At 43.0% G+C, this 13045-nt stretch overlaps 1 pseudogene; it reads left to right on the top strand.

Annotated features, from left to right (window-relative positions):
- The first annotated feature begins 1792 nt into the window (after window positions 1-1792).
- LOC129058701 (P2Y purinoceptor 3-like) lies at window positions 1793-3816 on the top strand (annotated as a pseudogene).
- The last annotated feature ends 9229 nt before the right edge of the window (window positions 3817-13045 follow it).

Raw genomic sequence — 13045 nt, 5'->3', positions numbered from 1 at the left:
ATCCCTTCCTTACACCTTATACAAAAATCAATTCAAGATGGATTAAAGACTTAAATGTTAGACCTAAAACCATAAAAACCCTAGAAGAAAACCTAGGCATTACCATTCAGGACATAGGCATGGGCAAGGACTTCATGTCTAAAACACCAAAAGCAGTGGCAACAAAAGCCAAAATTGACAAATGGGATCTAATTAAACTCAAGAGCTTCTGCACAGCAAAAGAAACTACCATCAGAGTGAACAGGCAACCTACAAAATGGGAGAAAATTTTCGCAACCTACTCGTCTGACAAAGGGCTAATATCCAGAATCTACAATGAACTCCAACAAATTTACAAGAAAAAAACAAACAACCCCATCAAAAAGTGGGCGAAGGACATGAACAGACACTTCTCAAAAGAAGACATTTATGCAGCCAAAAAACACATGAAAAAATGCTCAACATCACTGGCCATCAGAGAAATGCAAATCAAAACCACAATGAGATACCATCTCACACCAGTTAGAATGGCAATCATTAAAAAGTCAGGAAACAACAGGTGCTGGAGAGGATGTGGAGAAATAGGAACACTTTTACACTGTTGGTGGGACTGTAAACTAGTTCAACCCTTGTGGAAGTCAGTGTGGCGATTCCTCAGGGATCTAGAACTAGAAATTCCATTTGACCCAGCCATCCCATTACTGGGTATATACCCAAAGGATGATAAATCATGCTGCTATAAAGACACATGCACACGTATGTTTATTGCAGCATTATTCACAATAGCAAAGACTTGGAACCAACCCAAATGTCCAACAATGATAGACTGGATTAAGAAAATGTGGCACATATACACCATGGAATACTATGCAGCCATAAAAAATGATGAGTTCGTGTCCTTTGTAGGGACATGGATGAAATTGGAAATCATCATTCTCAGTAAACTATCGCAAGAACAAAAAACCAAACACCGCATATTCTCACTCATAGGTGGGAACTGAACAATGAAAACACATGGACACAGGAAGGGGAACATCAGACTTCAGGGACTGTTGTGGGGTGGGGGGAGGGGGGAGGGATAGCATTGGGAGATATACCTAATGCTAGATGACGAGTTGGTGGGTGCAGCGCACCAGCATGGCACATGTATACATATGTAACTTACCTGCACGTTGCGCACATGTACCATAGAGCCTAAAGTATAATAATAATAATAGTAATAATAATAAAAAATAAAAAATAAAATAAATAAAATAAATAAAAATAAATAAAAAAAAAAGAAACCAAAAAAAAATAAAAAAGAAAAAAGAAAAATAATGAAATCAAAAAAAAAAAAAAAAAAAAAGAAATCCTGAAGGAGATACAAATCAAAATCCTCCAGCAGAGCCTGCAGGCAAAACCTGGGCTTTCCCTAATCCTCTCTAATCCCTAAGGGTCACTTGCTACTCTACTATGGTCTGTGTGGTTAGGACCAAATTGTGGGCAGTTTCGGCCCCTGGGAATATACCTGCTTCTCTGGCTAGAATACCTTCCCTTGGAGATTTCCTGACTCTATGCAAAGGATTCCAGCAGGAGGAGACACAGAGCTGGAGGTTCTGAGTACCCTGTTTAAATGACAGTGTCATCCCACCACCATTTCTATCACAACCCAGCCTAGAGTAGACAGCATACAAGTCAATGTAAGGCCAACCCTTTGGACCTGGTAAGTCTAGACGCCCAGCTATGGACGATTATTTGGCCCTTGTTGAATACTCTATTTTCCTAGGGTTGGTCTCTTTTAAACAAGGCCTCTGACTAGACTTTGGGAGACAAAGTTGAATGCCGGGTTGAGGCAGAGGCTGATGCCAGGCTGAGGTCATGATGCTATGCTGTCCATTTTGCTTCCTTCCAGGAGAAGCAGAGGTAGGAGCTGTTGTGGAGCTCTGCTCCTGGAGGGAGCCTCCCGGGACATGGAGAAGCTGGACACGAACACATCACAGCAACAAGGTCTCTGCCAGTTCTCAGAGAAGTACAAGCAAGTCTACCTCTCCCTGGCCTACAGTATCATCTTTATCCTAGGGCTGCCACTAAATGGCACTGTCTTGTGGCTCTCCTGGTGCCAAACCAAGCGCTGGAGCTGTGCCACCATCTATCTGGTGAACCTGATGGTGGCCGACCTACTTTATGTGCTGACATTGCCCTTCCCATCATCACCTACTCACTAGATGACAGGTGGCCCTTCAGGGAGCTGCTCTGCAAGCTGGTGCACTTCCTGTTCTATATCAGCCTTTACGGCAGCATCCTGCTGCTGACCTGCATCTCTGTGCACCACTTCCTAGGTGTGTGCCACCCACTGTGTTTGCTGCCCTACTGGACCCGCAGGCATGCCTGGCTGGGCACCAGCACCACCTGGGCCCTGGTGGTCCTCCAGCTGCTGCCCACACTGGCCTTCTCCCACACGGACTACATCAATGGCCAGATGATCTGGTATGACATGACCAACCAAGAGAATTTTGATTGGTTTTTTGCCTACGGCATAGTTCTGACATTGTCTGTCTTTGTCTTTCCCTCCTTGGTCATTTTGGTGTGCTATTCACTGATGGTAAGGAGCCTGATCAAGCCAGAGGAGAACCTCATGAGGACAGGCAACACAGCCCAAGCCAAGTCCATCCCGACCATCCTACTGGTGTGTGGCCTCTTCACCCTCTGTTTTGTGCCCTTCCATATCACTCGCTCCTTCTACCTCACCATCCGCTTTCTGCTTTCTCAGGACTGCCAGCTCTTGATGGCAGCCAATGTGGCCTACGAGATATGAAGGCCTCTGGTGAGTGTGAGCAGCTGCCTCAACCCAGTCCTGTACTTTCTTTCAGGTGGGCAAAAATAGAGTCAGGCTCCTCCAGAAACTGAGGCAGAACAAGTTGGGTGAGCATCCAGCTGGGGGGAAGGAAGAGATGCCCAGGGGTGAACAGATCTGGGTAATGCCAAGGTGAAGCTTGGGGACAACGAGCTCCAACACCACTAGCAACAACTTGTTTGTACACAGACGAGTGCTGGTGGGAGAGGGGTTCAAGACTTCCTAAGTGTCCTGCTGCAAAGGATACTTTTATATTGATGTTAAGTGAGTTTAAAATAAGAGTATGGAGAGAGCCACCAAAACAAAGGAAAACTTTCTTATTTTAAAGAGAGCTGACAATGGTCTCTTGTCATTCAGGTCTCAGCTCAAATGTCACCTTCTCAGAGGCCACTCCTGCCCACCCTAGCTAATGCTGACCTCTCTCCTCATAACCCAATCACTCTATTTCCTTATATATTGTCTTTGCAACATTTATTACCTGGACTTGTTGATTCATTTACTTATTTATGATCTCTTTCCACCGAAGTATAGGCTCCAATAGGACAGAGATCTCCTCTTATGGCTGACCCCTCAATACCAGCCTCCATAGCAGGGCCTGGCACATAGTAAGGGCACAATAGATAGGGGCTGAATGAGTGAGCAAATGGACCTGTAAATGAAACCCTTACTATGAAAGAGCACCTTTGCATGGAGGAACTCATTTAACCCTCCCAATAGCTCCTTGTGGTGGAGGCCATTGTTTCCTCCATTTATAGAGAAGGAAACTGACACGCGCAGCTCGAAGTAACTTGTCCAAGCTTACCCAGTGGGAGAATGCCCAGATCATAGGGTTGAATGGAGCTTTCAAAACCAGGCAGTGACCTCCGAAGCACATGCTCCTAAGTGTGAAAGCTATGCCCCCATCCGAACACCAGCCTAGAGCCGGCCCAAGTTCTTGACAGCACTGGCTCGTCATTTTAGGCCAGCTCACTTGTTGACACAGTTGCTGTTATCTGCAGAACACTGAGGAGACCTTGTGTGTTCTTTTACTACATTTCTTAACCAGTGTTTTTGTTAGGAAAAGTCTGCAGGATAAAATGGGAGATACAGAGTAAAGTGGCTTCAAGAAAACTGATTCGCTTCATTTTTATTTAAATTTAAACATGACGTCGGAGTTTACGAAAAAAAATCTTCATCAATGTCTTAAGTCATAATGATGTTTATTCCCTAAAAAGACTTTTTTTAGTTAAGATGCAAGGTAATCCAAAAAGACAACCTTAAAAAAACCTCTCATTTCTAACAATAATGATTTCCAAGGATTTCTCAGGTCTACACATAACATTATCTAGGCCGGGCACAGTGGCTCATGCCCGTAATCCCAGCACTTTGGGAGGCCAAGGCGGGTGGATCACCTGAGGTCAGGAGTTCGAGACCAACCTGGCCAACATGGTGAAACCCCATCTCTACTAAAAATACAAAAATTAGCTGGGCGTGGTGGCAGGTGCCTATAATCCCAGCTACTCGGGAGGCTGAGGCAGAAGAATCGCTTGAACCCGGGAGGCGGAGGTTGCAGTGAGTCAAAACTACGTCACTGCACTCCAGCCTGGGCAACAAGAGCAAAACTCTTAAAAAAAATATCTAATAATTCACTAATCTCCCTATGAAGAGAAGGTGGTTAAATTCTTTTTATAAGAAACAAGCATAACCCCTCATTACTATCTCACTCCAATTACGGGAAATGTCTGAGTAAACCATGTATATGCCTACATTATAACATTTTATTCTAAAAGTACAGTTTATTGCTTTCAAGGACACACAATAATTAGAACTGGACTAAGTGTTGCTTAGCAAAATTCCTCAGGATAAATGGCTTAATGAATAGGCAAGGATGTTTTCTAATTAGCAGGTCAGCTGTTTCCACATAAATAAATGTTTCTATAGGAGCTGAGAGAGCTTAAAATGTTTGCTCTTTTGAACATTCTCTCAGCTCTCTGGCTTATATCATTAATTTCTGGCCCTTTCTTAGCATAACACATAGGCAAGTTTCACCTGAGTTACAGTCCCAATTATCACCCCTCACAAATTACTAAGGTTTCACGTTACTGGAGAAACCAGTGCACCAGGCTCCCCCAGGAAAGGCTTGGAGCCAGCCTACATGCCATAAAGCCACTAGCTCTATGCCCATCAGCCTTTCAACCCTGGAGGTGGAAAGAAAAGTAATGCAGAATCCTCAGGATGCACTGTCTTTTCTAAAAAGAAAGTACATTACACTCCTAGCCAAAGATTTCCTGCCTTTAAGTTCTTGTTAACCTATGTGCTTGCAATTATTTCTCTGATCCATATAAGGCTAAATTGCTTCTGCAGTTTTTTGACCTACTTAACAGCAAAGTATAAACATCCATTTTTAACTTATTTCTGGACAGTTAGGATCAAAAAAGTTTAACTGAGCTGACATCATATCCTGGGTTTTCAGGGACAATTATCTCAAGAGACTAGGATCAAACTAGGCTATTCCCTTCGGGAAAAGGACCCCATTGTAAGTAGAATTAGGAATCCACTGTCAAACCTGAGGCAAGACAATATTCGTCACTTCCTTTGTGATTAGAGAAAACTCATCTATAGAAGGGGATAAGAAAACCAAAAAAAAAAAAAACAATGTCCTTCCTGATTTTACCCATTCAATGCCCTCCACCCTGGGGAAAGCTGGGATCCTCAAATCTGTTATCCCCCTGGGCCCTTAGAATCTTCCATAATCTTCCTGATTGTTTGGACAGGTTAAAACAAAACCGAAGGTCAGCAAATACTATGATGTTCAAAATACAGTCACTGGGGCTAGTATTTTCATATTGGATGAAAATATGATGGCTATAGCAAGCTACAAAAGTGCCAAACACAATCCCAACCCTTAAGGAAGTTATAGACTGTTGGAGAAGCAAAATATAAAAACATACAAACAACAATATGGGTACTAATTAACAGCTTAAGCAGCTACAGAAGAAACTATGTCAGTTGTTGATTATCAAAATGAATAATACAGGCAGTAAGCGTTAGAGGAGTTTCAAAGGGGACTGAGAGCACTCAGGCTGAGAGGGCCATGAAGAGCCTATGAGTACACTGAAGGCTGGGAGAAATTTCAACCAGGAGAATGTCCCAAGCAGTGGAGAAAATGGAAAGAGAGATCACTGTGAGCAAATTTAATTTGTGTGAAAGTCATTGGTTGGTTCCTGAAGGCGAGGAGTTGGAGACAATGCTGGAAGGGTGGGCTGACATGTGATGATGAAGCCCCCCTAATGCCAGTGAAAGAACCACTTCTCATGCCAGGAGGAATCACCAACGGCATTTCAGCAAAAGTGCAGTATGATCAAAGTCATGATTTAGAAACTTAATCTGGCAGCCCCCCCATGTTTTGAATGAATTAAAGAAAACGTCACAGCTTAGACTCCTTCAAAGTCTCCATATTGACCTCCCTTCCCTTCACAGCATCTCCAGATTTTCTTTAGAACAGTATTTTCCATACATCCCACCCTCCCCAATTGTCCACTCTCCCCTGTATCTTCACTTCCACAGAATAAAGCCCAGCTCCCTCACGCTGACATGCTAGCCCTGTCACAGTCTAGTCCCAGCTGAACTCTTCAACTCATGGCTCTCCCACCACATCCTGTGGCTTCCAACCTCTCTCACATTTGCCACGGGCCTGTCATTTGCCACAGGCCTGTCTTTACAATCCCTGACAAAGCCTTCTCCAAATGCCTCCGTTCCCAACTTCCACAGGCCATGGGCTTGGCGTCCTCCAATTGCCTCAGACCTCTGCACTGCTGACTCTCCCACGGGGCTTATTCCTTTGAAGATGACATGGGCTCCTTTATCATTTCAGGTCTGTTTTATCTCCCTCACAACTCCATTTTTCAACCCATAGAACATGGTATCCCAGCAACATTGCAAGTGTGGTAGGCAGTGGGCATGGGTGATGTCAATCATGAAAAGAAAGATGATCAATATTTAGAAGACCACTGCAGGGATCCAAGAATGCATTTAACAGGCAGGCTAAGGTGGCATAAGGAGAACTAAAATTTTTAAACGTATTGGAAAAAACAGAAATAAAAGGATTAAACACGGCTGGTAGGGAGACATAACAACAACTACTCTGAGACCCTGAGCCACAGGAATCAGAAGAATGATCAACTAGCACCTAGCACTCAGTGTGTGGGCAAGGGAGGAAGGGAGGGAGGGGACTGTGTGCTGTTAGGGAGAGCTCAGATTTAGACAAGCTACTGTTAGCTGCTAGTGAGACCTCAAGTTGGAAATGCAGGGTGGAGGTTGAGAGACAACCGAATCTCAAGCTCTGGGTTTGGGGCCAACTGGGTGGGCAAATATTCAGAGCTGAATCAGAAAATGGTATCTCTGAGAGAGAAGTGAAGAAAAAGAACAGAGGACCTAGGATACACAGGAATCGCAGAAAGCTTGACAGAGCAGAGGACAGGAGTTGCTCTCGGATAACAGAGCATCAGAAAATCAAGTAAGTAAATGGGGTCAAGACACAGAGAAGTCAAGGGTGTTAACATGAAACAAACTAGTCAAAGAGAATGAACAGTTGTAACAGTTGTCTGTCTCTCAGCAAACAGCTCAAATGCCACCTCTTCCAAGAAGCCTCCCTGGATCACCCATCAGAAGGCCCTCTCTTCTCTGAACATCCTCCACACCTCTCTTAGCACATCTCCCCTTCTGCAAAGTATGAGAGGCATTATTTAAATCCTCTTATCTCCCTCACCCCCAGATCTAACAGAGGCTTGAGCATATGGGTGCTGACTAAAACACTGAGGAATAAATGAATACATAGCAAATGCTTCTCCTGTGTGTGCTTTTCTGGAATTACTGAAAAATCCAATTTATGAATGTGTGCCTATAAAACTAAATCACAAGTTGTTTGGGATTTATTTGTTCTAACACCCACCAACTTCAATTCAAAGCAGTCCCAGGACACACAACCTGCAAGCATTCTCACTTTTTCTTTTTATCCCATATTTCAAAGGCAATAAAAAGGGGAAAGTTTTTAATTGCTTGCAATTAAGCATAACCTGAGCTTATAAAGTTACGTATTCTCATTATCTTTTACTTTCCCATAAACAAGCTAAATCTCTTTAGTATTTGTACTTCCCAACTTTTTGTTTTGTTGAGGATTTTTTTTTAACGTATCAAACAACTTCAAAGGTAATGGCCTCAAAAAGAATTCCATGATAAGAAGCCAAACTTATGTTCTTGCAGCAAGCTGTAGCTGCGCATTTTTATAGTGGTTAAATCACGAACAAAAAGCAAAGAGTGCCACTTCAGGAAAATTAAAGAATCGCAGAGTCTGCAAATGTTCCACTCTGCAAATAGAAAAACACATTAATAAAGAGGACTTTATAAAGCATTAACCCGACAATCAAAGAAGCAGCCTCTGAAGACCTTCTTACACTCTCTTCTTTTATAGCCTAGTTTCTTGCAAGGGCAGGCTACAATTTTTACTGTAATTTCTACCTTGAATTCATACTCCAAATCATTATACCCTGGCTGCTGCCTACCCCACCACCCCAGTCCGCTGAAATTCCTCTCAAAAACAAACTAATGACTTCCCAGTTACAAGTTAAACAGACACTGTCAGCCCCTATCCTCTCTACCTTTCTTGGCATTTGACACTGTCACTCACTCCTTTTTTTTTTTGAGACAGAGTTTCACTCTTGTCACCCAGGCTGGAGTGCAATGGCACGATCTTGGCTCACTGCAACCTCTGCCTCCCGGGTTCAAGCAATTCTCCTGCCTCAGCCTCCCGAGTAGCTGGGATGACAGGCACTCGCTACCACGCCCAGCTAATTTTTGTATTTTTAGTAGAGATGGGGTTTCACCATATTGGCCAGGCTGGTCTCAAACTCCTGACCTCAGGTGATCCACCCACCTAGGCCTCCCAAAGTGCTGGGTTTACAGGCGTGAGCCACCACGCCCAGCCCACTCACTCCCTCTTAAAACCTCTTTAGCTTCCATAGACTGCATCTCTCCCTGCTCCCACCGGGTGAGTGGATGTGACCCAGGACTCTGTCCTTAGCCCTCTTATCTCATCCCACATTCTTTCTGAGCAATCTCATTGACTCCCCGATGGCTCCCAAATCACACCCCAGAGCAATCCTCTCTCACATTTTCAACCCATGTTCCTGTTCACACAAATGTCGAGCACCGCAAGCTCCGCAATGCCAAAACTAAACTCATTTTCCTCCCAACCCTGCACCTTCTCGCCTGTGGTCTTGATGGCCGAATGGCACCACTGTCCACCCTAGGCAGGAGTCTGGGAGTTGTCCTTAACTCTGGCCTACCCCCCACCTCACATCCAGCCAATGACCACCTGTCAGTTCAACCTCCCAAGCACCATAACCACCTGTCCCTCCTTTCCATCTTCACTACCACTGCCTTAATTCAAGGCCCATCATGTCTCCAGCTTCAATGCTCCAACCTATTAACCATTCTCCTGCCTCCAAATTTGTTCCCCTCAACCCCCAATCCATTCCCTTCCTACTGCTTAAAGGGTCATCTTTCTAAAATTCAAATCCTACCTTGAGAATCACCAGCATAAATATCTTCCAGAAGCTCAAAAGATTACGATCACAATCCTGAACATCGAAGAAACATACTTCAGTGATCTGCCTTGCACAACTAAATTCCCCACATGCCACTTTCATTTCATTTCCATTAACCAGCAGCCTCTCTCAGGATTAGCTCTGGGACGTCTTCTCCTCCTCCCTCCCATCCTGCACCTTCTCAGCTTTAGATGAGCTATCCTACTCACCCTTTACCACGCAGCTCAAAGATCACCTCCTCTTCAAATCATGCAGGTGTCCTAGGTTCTCTGAACCTTATTAAGTCTTGTCATTGCTCTGACAGCCCTCACTCATCACGCTGTATCAGAGTCACTGAATCACTGATCCTCTGTCCATTTCCCCATTCATTCATAAGACCCTTGAGCAAGGTGGTCCATGCTTTCCACATCTCTGAGTTGCCAGGTCTAGCAAAGAGCCTCGGAGTCAATGATGCCAGACATGAAGACCCAGAAGCCCGTGAACATCTTACTCAGCAAGCAACATGACATCACCACAAGCATCATGCTTGGTTTTCCCCACTACTGTATTTCTTTGAATCATGAAATGCTAACAAAGATAAGACACATCCCAATTTCAGAAATGTTAAAAGGTGAAAAATTGTCTACGAAGCACACTAAATAGCATGATCATAAAACCTTACGTACTTAGTCATTAGACTCGAAAAGCATTTTAAAAATCTAAGTGCTGACAAACTAGAACTTTCTAAGATAATCCAAATATTTCCACATGAAAAGAATACACACGTTATCTTAAAAGGCAATTATAATATTTTTCCTTTGAAACGTTAAGGAACTATTTGTTCTGCATCCTAATTGTGGTGTCATAGCACAAATCTCTATTAAAATTCACAGAATTCTAAAAAAATATGGAAGTCATGGAAAACATTTTAAGAGATAATATGATTGTCCTCAGGCCCATTCCCCGTACCTTCCTATCCATTAAGCCTGGCCTTTACCTCCAGGGACCCTGCCAGAGCCGGAAGAGGACTCTTACCTTCCCTCTAACACTCACTCCACCTCACAGGCATGACTCTAAAATCCTGGGATGACCTGCTGCCAGGCCCACCTTCCTACTACCTCCAGCCACTTTTCTCTTCCCAGTTCTTGAACCCTGTTGCTTCCAGCTCCAGCCCAGCCTCTCTCTCATCCTCCTCCCACCCATTCTATCCACTGTCCATCTCTTGTTCACTTTACCCTGTGAAATCTGGGCTCTACTGGGCTGGAGGTGGGGGTTTCCCTTTTGTCGTGAAATTTTTCTTTACCTCTTCCCCAGGGCAGACACGGTTGGCTTCCAAAGGTTAAAAACTATCTGAACATGGTAAGACATAGAACCCCCACAATAATCAGATTTTTCTTGGAAAACTGAACAAGCCTCAATATTGGCGGGAGGGAGCAAGACTTGCAAGAAGTTAGCCCACACTTTCAGCTGTTTGGGATAACTCATTGACTTTTAGAAATTCCAGAGGGCATTTTGTTGCCCCTCCAGGGTGCTTCATTTACTTACCACAGTAATGTGAATGCAATCCTGGAAGGCCCAGCTTGCCCAACCCATCAACTACACAAGGTATGGAGAGATACATTTGTAGATGTTTCAGGTCATCCACCAATACACATCTAACATATATTAGCCATATCCTTATGTCTCATAAATTCAGAATGAGAGTGCTATAGAAGGAACTCTAGTGATCTTCTATTTTGCTAATAAGAAAATGGAAACACAAAAGCTACTACGTGGTAAAACTTGGGAGACACACACAGAAGGTGATCCTCTTCAAAAAGACAAAATGACAAATGCCTACAAGTACATGATAATCTGAAATGAAATGCCCTGTAGGTCCACTGATTTTCATTACACAATAAATCTGCCAAATCTACAACGGGAAAATCAGTTTAGGGAATACAGTAGATTACTGTAGCAGGCAGCTGCCAAAACCTGGAACTGATAAAGATCCACTGAAGAAAAGACATGTACACAGGAATACATGACCATATACACTAATATACTTGAGACAAATAAATGTTAATAAGTTATACTAAGTTTGGCTGTCTGGCCTACACGATGTCAGGGCGTTTTAGTATTTCTTACAAAAACTCAAAGATTTCTTCCATGAACTTTTTGGCAGCAAATCACTGCTGAAGGCTTACAACCAAATCCCCACTGGGGCACTCAGGAACACTCAAATGGAAGAGGGCAAAGGATATGAGGCTGGAGTTGAGGCCTTCCAGATATCACGAGCAGCATGCACACAAGTTGGAGCTGTTGTTTGCTACCAGTGAATACTAGGACTAAAAAATAAAGGCATTGTTTCATGTATCCCTGATGCCATTCTTTTCCATTTTGTCTCTGAAAATTCCCTTTACATGCAATTTTATTCCTGGCAATGCAAATTTGATTTCTAACTCATGGCACTGTTGAACTCCCATCTTCACCCCCAGAGTTCTTTGAAAAACACTACCTGTTACTTTCCTCCCTTCTGAACATTATCAATTTTTTAAAACAGCAGGACTCAAACTTGCATTGAATTATATTCTTTGTGGGGTTTTTAAAACCTTCATTACACAATAAAGAGCTATTGTGAAAAAAAATCAGGAAACATAAATAAGCCAATAGAAACTCATCATTCAGAGACACTGGTGTACATATCATGCACATATATTTGTTTTTATAAAAATGGCACCACTATGAATCTTCTGTGTAAAAATGCCATCAACATTATTCCATGTGAATATGTTCTCTAACAAAACCATTTAATGACTACTTAATATTTCACTTTAGGTATGTAATATGATGTACTTAACAAATCCCCTATTATTGTAAATTAGAGTGGCTTTCTATTATACTTTAGGCTATTATAAAATCTGGCAGTGAAGACACTTTCTTAAAATATATTTACATGTATATTCGTCTGATGTTTTCTTTAGAACAAGTTATTAGAAATGGAATTGCTAAGCCAAAAGGCATTTAGCCCACCACCATCCCCCTTTTAGATCTTTTTATTCATATTGCCAATTCATCCTCCAAAAGGGTTATTCTAATTTACTCTTTTTATATATCATTCAAAAAAATATTTATTTTGTGCCTACTTTTGCTAGGCACTATCAATACAATCATCAATAACAAAATGGACACAGTCCCTGCCCTCAAGGACCTTACAATCTAAGGAAGAGAGAGACACCCATACCCACATTATCACAGATTCTTCATTATTTTACGTTGAGGTAAGCTAAAAAGGAAAACTGCAAGATCACAGCAACTTAGAAGAACCCAATACACCTTGAAGGATCTGGAAGAGCTTCCATGAGGAAGAATGGTTCTGGGCTGGGGGCTAAGGTTTTCTGGTATAGATCAGGTAAAAACAGGTTCTAGAGAGCCATGGAGAAAACATTCTAAGCAAGGGGAACAGTGTGGACAAAGCCACTGGGAGAGAAAGGAACACAACCCATTTGAAAACATGTAAGCAGCTCACTGTGGCTGGGGCACAGAGGCAGTGGAGAGACAAGGCAAGAGGCCAGGCCACATGGGCCTTCCAGCAGAAGTAGTGTGGACTTCCTGCACTCTCCCCTACTTGTGAGGTCAATATTCAACACCCATGTGCTAAAACAGTCATATGGCAGTCAGAGCCTAAAGA

The sequence above is a fragment of the Pongo abelii genome, chromosome 2 (genome assembly GCF_028885655.2).
Source record: "Pongo abelii isolate AG06213 chromosome 2, NHGRI_mPonAbe1-v2.0_pri, whole genome shotgun sequence".
Classification (NCBI taxonomy): Eukaryota; Metazoa; Chordata; class Mammalia; order Primates; family Hominidae; genus Pongo; species Pongo abelii.
This window is presented reverse-complemented; position numbering and strand designations above follow the sequence as displayed.